General features: G+C 67.2%; 1 non-coding gene across 1 annotated transcript; it reads right to left on the reverse strand.

The window, feature by feature from the left end:
- Positions 1–187: 187 nt before the first annotated feature.
- Positions 188–306, reverse strand: LOC125981617 (5S ribosomal RNA). The gene has a single exon (XR_007486104.1). It is a non-coding gene; the product is annotated as a 5S ribosomal RNA (ribosomal RNA).
- Positions 307–8,022: the final 7,716 nt, after the last annotated feature.

The raw sequence follows: 8,022 nt of genomic DNA on the forward strand, positions 1-8,022 counted from the left end.
TGCTCTCTAGCGGTAAAAAATTTAACTACAATGCTGTGGATGTCACCACATAATATAGCTTTCAAACTCGTGTTATAGTTTCAATGTCGGAGTTTAAATTAGGCTTGCTGTTTCCGGATGCCATTCGTGATGGGTGTTGTAAAAAATAGCTTCTTAAACGATTGAAGTGCACATAAGAAAAAGAAAAAGCTTACAGCACCTGGTATTCCCAGGCGGTCTCCCATCCAAGTACTAACCAGGCCCGACCCTGCTTAGCTTCCGAGATCGGACGAGATCGGGCGTTCTCAGGGTAGTATGGCCGTAAGCCGTGAGGTGACCCAACATTTTGCATTTTATAGACACAATCGCCCCTGAAACTAGCGAGCGAGCCAATGAAGCCTTCAAAACTGCTTCGGCACATGGAGACCAAGCATCCTGCATTAAAAGACAAACCTTAACCACTTCGGGTTTCATTGTCTCCGATTACGCCTGGATGGGACCGGCTCGTTTCTGAGAAACAAGCTCGGTGCTCCCAATAATTCAACGTAATGGTGACTTTTATTTTTATGTGGTTTATATTTGTTTTTATGCCAGTCGTATCATTTTATTTAATCGTATTTACCGTATTTGCCGGTGTACAGGTCGACTCGGTGTATAAGTCGACCCCCTAAAATTCGACGGAAATTTACGATTTTATGATATATCCTTTGTATAAGTCGAGCTCAATTGTTGCATTATATTAAACTTCAAAATTCAATATGCGAAATTTATTGACGAAATGTGTTCAAATTCTGGGAGGCCGTGCGCATGCTGCTGTTTATAAGCACCGCGGAGGAGAACGCGGCCGGCGAGCTCGCGCACGCCGCCCGGCACCAACGGGAGGCCGAAAATAGCCCCCGCCGAGCGGATCGGCTGTTTATAAGCACCGCGGAGGTGGTCGCGGCGCCTCATTCGACTTCCAGCGGCCGGCGAGCTCGCGCACCCGCCCGGCACATCCGGGAGGCCGTGCGCACGAGCCAAGTGGCCGAAAATAGCCCCCGCCGAGCGGATCGGCTGTTTATAAGCACCGCGGAGGTGGTCGCGGCGCCTCATTCGACTTCCAGCGGCCGGCGAGCTCGCGCACCCGCCCGGCACATCCGGGAGGCCGTGCGCACGAGCCAAGTGGCCGAAAATAGCCCCCGCCGAGCGGATCGGCAGTTTATAAGCACCGCGGAGGTGGTCGCGGCGCCTCATTCGACTTCCAGCGGCCGGCGAGCTCGTGCACCCGCCCGGCACATCCGGGAGGCCGTGCGCATGAGCCAAGTGGCCGAAAATAGCCCCCGCCGAGCGGATCGGCTGTTTATAAGCACCGCGGAGGTGGTCGCGGCGCCTCATTCGACTTCCAGCGGCCGGGGAGCTCGCGCACCCGCCCGGCACATCCGGGAGGCCGTGCGCACGAGCCAAGTGGCCGAAAATAGCCCCCGCCGAGCGGATCGGCTGTTTATAAGCACCGCGGATGTGGTCGCGGCGCCTCATTCGACTTCAAGCGGCCGGCGAGCTCGCGCACCCGCCCGGCACATCCGGGAGGCCGTGCGCACGAGTCAAGTGGCCGAAAATAGCCCCCGCCGAGCGGATCGGCTGTTTATAAGCACCGCGGAGGTGGTCGCGGCGCCTCATTCGACTTCCAGCGGCCGGCGAGCTCGCGCACCCGCCCGGCACATCCGGGAGGCCGTGCGCACGAGCCAAGTGGCCGAAAATAGCCCCCGCCGAGCGGATCGGCTGTTTATAAGCACCGCGGAGGTGGTCGCGGCGCCTCATTCGACTTCCAGCGGCCGGCGAGCTCGCGCACCCGCCCGGCACATCCGGGAGGCCGTGCGCACGAGCCAAGTGGCCGAAAATAGCCCCCGCCGAGCGGATCGGCAGTTTATAAGCACCGCGGAGGTGGTCGCGGCGCCTCATTCGACTTCCAGCGGCCGGCGAGCTCGCGCACCCGCCCGGCACATCCGGGAGGGCGTGCGCACGATCCAAGTGGCCGAAAATAGCCCCCGCCGAGCGGATCGGCTGTTTATAAGCACCGCGGAGGTGGTCGCGGCGCCTCATTCGACTTCCAGCGGCCGGCGAGCTCGCGCACCCGCCCGGCACATCCGGGAGGCCGTGCGCACGAGCCAAGTGGCCGAAAATAGCCCCCGCCGAGCGGATCGGCTGTTTATAAGCACCGCGGAGGTGGTCGCGGCGCCTCATTCGACTTCCAGCGGCCGGCGAGCCCGCGCACCCGCCCGGCACATCCGGGAGGCCGTGCGCACAAGCCAAGTGGCCGAAAATAGCCCCCGCCGAGCGGATCGGCTGTTTATAAGCACCGCGGAGGTGGTCGCGGCGCCTCATTCGACTTCCAGCGGCCGGCGAGCTCGCGCACCCGCCCGGCACATCCGGGAGGCCGTGCGCACGAGCCAAGTGGCCGAAAATAGCCCCCGCCGAGCGGATCGGCTGTTTATAAGCACCGCGGAGGTGGTCGCGGCGCCTCATTCGACTTCCAGCGGCCGGCGAGCTCGCGCACCCGCCCGGCACATCCGGGAGGCCGTGCGCACGAGCCAAGTGGCCGAAAATAGCCCCCGCCGAGCGGATCGGCTGTTTATAAGCACCGCGGAGGTGGTCGCGGCGCCTCATTCGACTTCAAGCGGCCGGCGAGCTCGCGCACCCGCCCGGCACATCCGGGAGGCCGTGCGCACGAGCCAAGTGGCCGAAAATAGCCCCCGCCGAGCGGATCGGCTGTTTATAAGCACCGCGGAGGTGGTCGCGGCGCCTCATTCGACTTCCAGCGGCCGGCGAGCTCGCGCACCCGCCCGGCACATCCGGGAGGCCGTGCGCACGAGCCAAGTGGCCGAAAATAGCCCCCGCCGAGCGGATCGGCTGTTTATAAGCACCGCGGAGGTGGTCGCGGCGCCTCATTGGACTTCCAGCGGCCGGCGAGCTCGCGCACCCGCCCGGCACATCCGGGAGGCCGTGCGCACGAGCCAAGTGGCCGAAAATAGCCCCCGCCGAGCGGATCGGCAGTTTATAAGCACCGCGGAGGTGGTCGCGGCGCCTCATTCGACTTCCAGCGGCCGGCGATCTCGCGCACCCGCCCGGCACATCCGGGAGGCCGTGCGCACGAGCCAAGTGGCCGAAAATAGCCCCCGCCGAGCGGATCGGCTGTTTATAAGCACCGCGGAGGTGGTCGCGGCGCCTCATTCGACTTCCAGCGGCCGGCGAGCTCGCGCACCCGCCCGGCACATCCGGGAGGCCGTGCGCACGAGCCAAGTGGCCGAAAATAGCCCCCGCCGAGCGGATCGGCTGTTTATAAGCACCGCGGAGGTGGTCGCGGCGCCTCATTCGACTTCCAGCGGCCGGCGAGCCCGCGCACCCGCCCGGCACATCCGGGAGGCCGTGCGCACAAGCCAAGTGGCCGAAAATAGCCCCCGCCGAGCGGATCGGCTGTTTATAAGCACCGCGGAGGTGGTCGCGGCGCCTCATTCGACTTCCAGCGGCCGGCGAGCTCGCGCACCCGCCCGGCACATCCGGGAGGCCGTGCGCACGAGCCAAGTGGCCGAAAATAGCCCCCGCCGAGCGGATCGGCTGTTTATATTAACCGCGGAGGTGGTCGCGGCGCCTCATTCGACTTCCAGCGGCCGGCGAGCTCGCGCACCCGCCCGGCACATCCGGGAGGCCGTGCGCACGAGCCAAGTGCCCGAAAATAGCCCCCGCCGAGCGGATCGGCTGTTTATAAGCACCGCGGAGGTGGTCGCGGCGCCTCATTCGACTTCAAGCGGCCGGCGAGCTCGCGCACCCGCCCGGCACATCCGGGAGGCCGTGCGCACGAGCCAAGTGGCCGAAAATAGCCCCCGCCGAGCGGATCGGCTGTTTATAAGCACCGCGGAGGTGGTCGCGGCGCCTCATTCGACTTCCAGCGGCCAGCGAGCTCGCGCACCCGCCCGGCACATCCGGGAGGCCGTGCGCACGAGCCAAGTGGCCGAAAATAGCCCCCGCCGAGCGGATCGGCTGTTTATAAGCACCGCGGAGGTGGTCGCGGCGCCTCATTCGACTTCAAGCGGCCGGCGAGCTCGCGCACCCGCCCGGCACATCCGGGAGGCCGTGCGCACGAGCCAAGTGGCCGAAAATAGCCCCCGCCGAGCGGATCGGCTGTTTATAAGCACCGCGGAGGTGGTCGCGGCGCCTCATTCGACTTCCAGCGGCCGGCGAGCCCGCGCACCCGCCTGGCACATCCGGGAGGCCGTGCGCACGAGCCAAGTGGCCGAAAATAGCCCCCGCCGAGCGGATCGGCTGTTTATAAGCACCGCGGGGGTGGTTGCGGCGCCTCATTCGACTTCCAGCGGCCGGCGAGCTCGCGCACCCGCCCGGCACATCCGGGAGGCCGTGCGCACGAGCCAAGTGGCCGAAAATAGCCCCCGCCGAGCGGATCGGCTGTTTATAAGCACCGCGGAGGTGGTCGCGGCGCCTCATTCGACTTCCAGCGGCCGGCGAGCCTGCGCACCCGCACGGCACATCCGGGAGGCCGTGCGCACGAGCCAAGTGGCCGAAAATAGCCCCCGCCGAGCGGATCGGCTGTTTATAAGCATTGCGGAGGTGGTCGCGGCGCCTCATTCGACTTCCAGCGGCCGGGGAGCTCGCGCACCCGCCCGGCACATCCGGGAGGCCGTGCGCACGAGCCAAGTGGCCGAAAATAGCCCCCGCCGAGCGGATCGGCTGTTTATAAGCACCGCGGAGGTGGTCGCGGCGCCTCATTCGACTTCCAGCGGCCGGCGAGCTCGCGCACCCGCCCGGCACATCCGGGAGGCCGTGCGCACGAGCCAAGTGGCCGAAAATAGCCCCCGCCGAGCGGATCGGCTGTTTATAAGCACCGCGGAGGTGGTCGCGGCGCCTCATTCGACTTCCGGCGGGCGGCGAGCTCGCGCACCCGCCCGGCACATCCGGGAGGCTGTGCGCACGAGCCAAGTGGCCGAAAATAGCCTCCGCCGAGCGGATCGGCTGTTTATAAGCACCGCGGAGGTGGTCGCGGCGCCTCATTCGACTTCCAGCGGCCGGCGAGCTCGCGCACCCGCCCGGCACATCCGGGAGGCCGTGCGCACGAGCCAAGTGGCCGAAAATAGCCCCCGCCGAGCGGATCGGCTGTTTATAAGCACCGCGGAGGTGGTCGCGGCGCCTCATTCGACTTCCAGCGGCCGGCGAGCTCGCGCACCCGCCCGGCACATCCGGGAGGCCGTGCGCACGAGCCAAGTGGCCGAAAATAGCCCCCGCCGAGCGGATCGGCTGTTTATAAGCACCGCGGAGGTGGTCGCGGCGCCTCATTCGACTTCCAGCGGCCGGCGAGCTCGCGCACCCGCCCGGCACATCCGGGAGGCCGTGCGCACGACCCAAGTGGCCGAAAATAGCCCCCGCCGAGTGGATCGGCTGTTTATAAGCACCGCGGAGGTGGTCGCGGCGCCTCATTCGACTTCCAGCGGCCGGCGAGCTCGCGCACCCGCCCGGCACATCCGGGAGGCCGTGCGCACGAGCCAAGTGGCCGAAAATAGCCCCCGCCGAGCGGATCGGCTGTTTATAAGCACCGCGGAGGTGGTCGCGGCGCCTCATTCGACTTCCGGCGGGCGGCGAGCTCGCGCACCCGCCCGGCACATCCGGGAGGCTGTGCGCACGAGCCAAGTGGCCGAAAATAGCCTCCGCCGAGCGGATCGGCTGTTTATAAGCACCGCGGAGGTGGTCGCGGCGCCTCATTCGACTTCCAGCGGCCGGCGAGCTCGCGCACCCGCCCGGCACATCCGGGAGGCCGTGCGCACGAGCCAAGTGGCCGAAAATAGCCCCCGCCGAGCGGATCGGCTGTTTATAAGCACCGCGGAGGTGGTCGCGGCGCCTCATTCGACTTCCAGCGGCCGGCGAGCTCTCGCACCCGCCCGGCACATCCGGGAGGTCGTGCGCACGAGCCAAGTGGCCGAAATTAGCCCCCGCCAATCGGATCGGCTGTTTATAAGCACCGCGGAGGTGGTCGCGGCGCCTCATTCGGTTTCCGGCGGGCGGCGAGCTCGCGCACCCGCCCGGCACATCCGGGAGGCCGTGCGCACGAGCCAAGTGGCCGAAAATAGCCCCCGCCGAGCGGATCGGCTGTTTATAAGCACCGCGGAGGTGGGCGCGGCGCCTCATTCGACTTCCAGCGGCCGGCGAGCTCGCGCACCCGCCCGGCACATCCGGGAGGCCGTGCGCACGAGCCAAGTGGACGAAAATAGCCCCCGCCGAGCGGATCGGCTGTTTGTAAGCACCGCGGAGGTGGTCGCGGCGCCTCATTCGACTTCCAGCGGCCGGCGAGCTCGCGCACCCGCCCGGCAACTCCGGGAGGCCGTGTGCACGAGCCAAGTGGCCGAAAATAGCCCCCGCCGAGCGGATCGGCTGTTTATAAGCACCGCGGAGGTGGTCGCGGCGCCTCATTCGACTTCCAGCGGCCGGCGAGCTCGCGCACCCGCCCGGCACATCCGGGAGGCCGTGCGCACGAGCCAAGTGGCCGAAAATAGCCCCCGCCGAGCGGATCGGCTGTTTATAAGCACCGCAGAGGTGGTCGCGGCGCCTCATTCGACTTCCGGCGGGCGGCGAGCTCGCGCACCCGCCCGGCACATCCGGGAGGCCGTGCGCACGAGCCAAGTGGCCGAAAATAGCCCCCGCCGAGCGGATCGGCTGTTTATAAGCACCGCGGAGGTGGTCGCGGCGCCTCATTCGACTTCCAGCGGCCGGCGAGCTCGCGCACCCGCCCGGCACATCCGGGAGGCCGTGCGCACGAGCCAAGTGGCCGAAAATAGCCCCCGCCGAGCGGATCGGCTGTTTATAAGCACCGCAGAGGTGGTCGCGGCGCCTCATTCGACTTCCGGCGGGCGGCGAGCTCGCGCACCCGCCCGGCACATCCGGGAGGCCGTGCGCACGAGCCAAGTGGCCGAAAATAGCCCCCGCCGAGCGGATCGGCTGTTTATAAGCACCGCGGAGGTGGTCGCGGCGCCTCATTCGACTTCCAGCGGCCGGCGAGCTCGCGCACCCGCCCGGCACATCCGGGAGGCCGTGCGCACGAGCCAAGTGGCCGAAAATAGCCCCCGCCGAGCGGATCGGCTGTTTATAAGCACCGCGGAGGTGGTCGCGGCGCCTCATTCGACTTCCAGCGGCCGGCGAGCTCGCGCACCCGCCCGGCACATCCGGGAGGCCGTGCGCACGAGCCAAGTGGCCGAAAATAGCCCCCGCCGAGCGGATCGGCGGTTTATAAGCACCGCGGAGGTGGTCGCGGCGCCTCATTCGACTTCCAGCGGCCGGCGAGATCGCGCACCCGCCCGGCACATCCGGGAGGCCGTGCGCACGAGCCAAGTGGCCGAAAATAGCCCCGGCCGAGCGGATCGGCTGTTTATAAGCACCGCGGAGGTGGTCGCGGCGCCTCATTCGACTTCCAGCGGCCGGCGAGCTCGCGCACCCGCCCGGCACATCCGGGAGGCCGTGCGCACGAGCCAAGTGGCCGAAAATAGCCCCCGCCGAGCGGATCGGCAGTTTATAAGCACCGCGGAGGTGGTCGCGGCGCCTCATTCGACTTCCAGCGGCCGGCGAGCTCGTGCACCCGCCCGGCACATCCGGGAGGCCGTGCGCATGAGCCAAGTGGCCGAAAATAGCCCCCGCCGAGCGGATCGGCTGTTTATAAGCACCGCGGAGGTGGTCGCGGCGCCTCATTCGACTTCCAGCGGCCGGGGAGCTCGCGCACCCGCCCGGCACATCCGGGAGGCCGTGCGCACGAGCCAAGTGGCCGAAAATAGCCCCCGCCGAGCGGATCGGCTGTTTATAAGCACCGCGGAGGTGGTCGCGGCGCCTCATTCGACTTCCAGCGGCCGGCGAGCCCGCGCACCCGCCTGGCACATCCGGGAGGCCGTGCGCACGAGCCAAGTGGCCGAAAATAGCCCCCGCCGAGCGGATCGGCTGTTTATAAGCACCGCGGGGGTGGTTGCGGCGCCTCATTCGACTTCCAGCGGCCGGCGAGCTCGCGCACCCGCCCGGCAC

Source organism: Syngnathus scovelli, chromosome 14, assembly GCF_024217435.2.
Source record: "Syngnathus scovelli strain Florida chromosome 14, RoL_Ssco_1.2, whole genome shotgun sequence".
Taxonomy (NCBI): domain Eukaryota; kingdom Metazoa; phylum Chordata; class Actinopteri; order Syngnathiformes; family Syngnathidae; genus Syngnathus; species Syngnathus scovelli.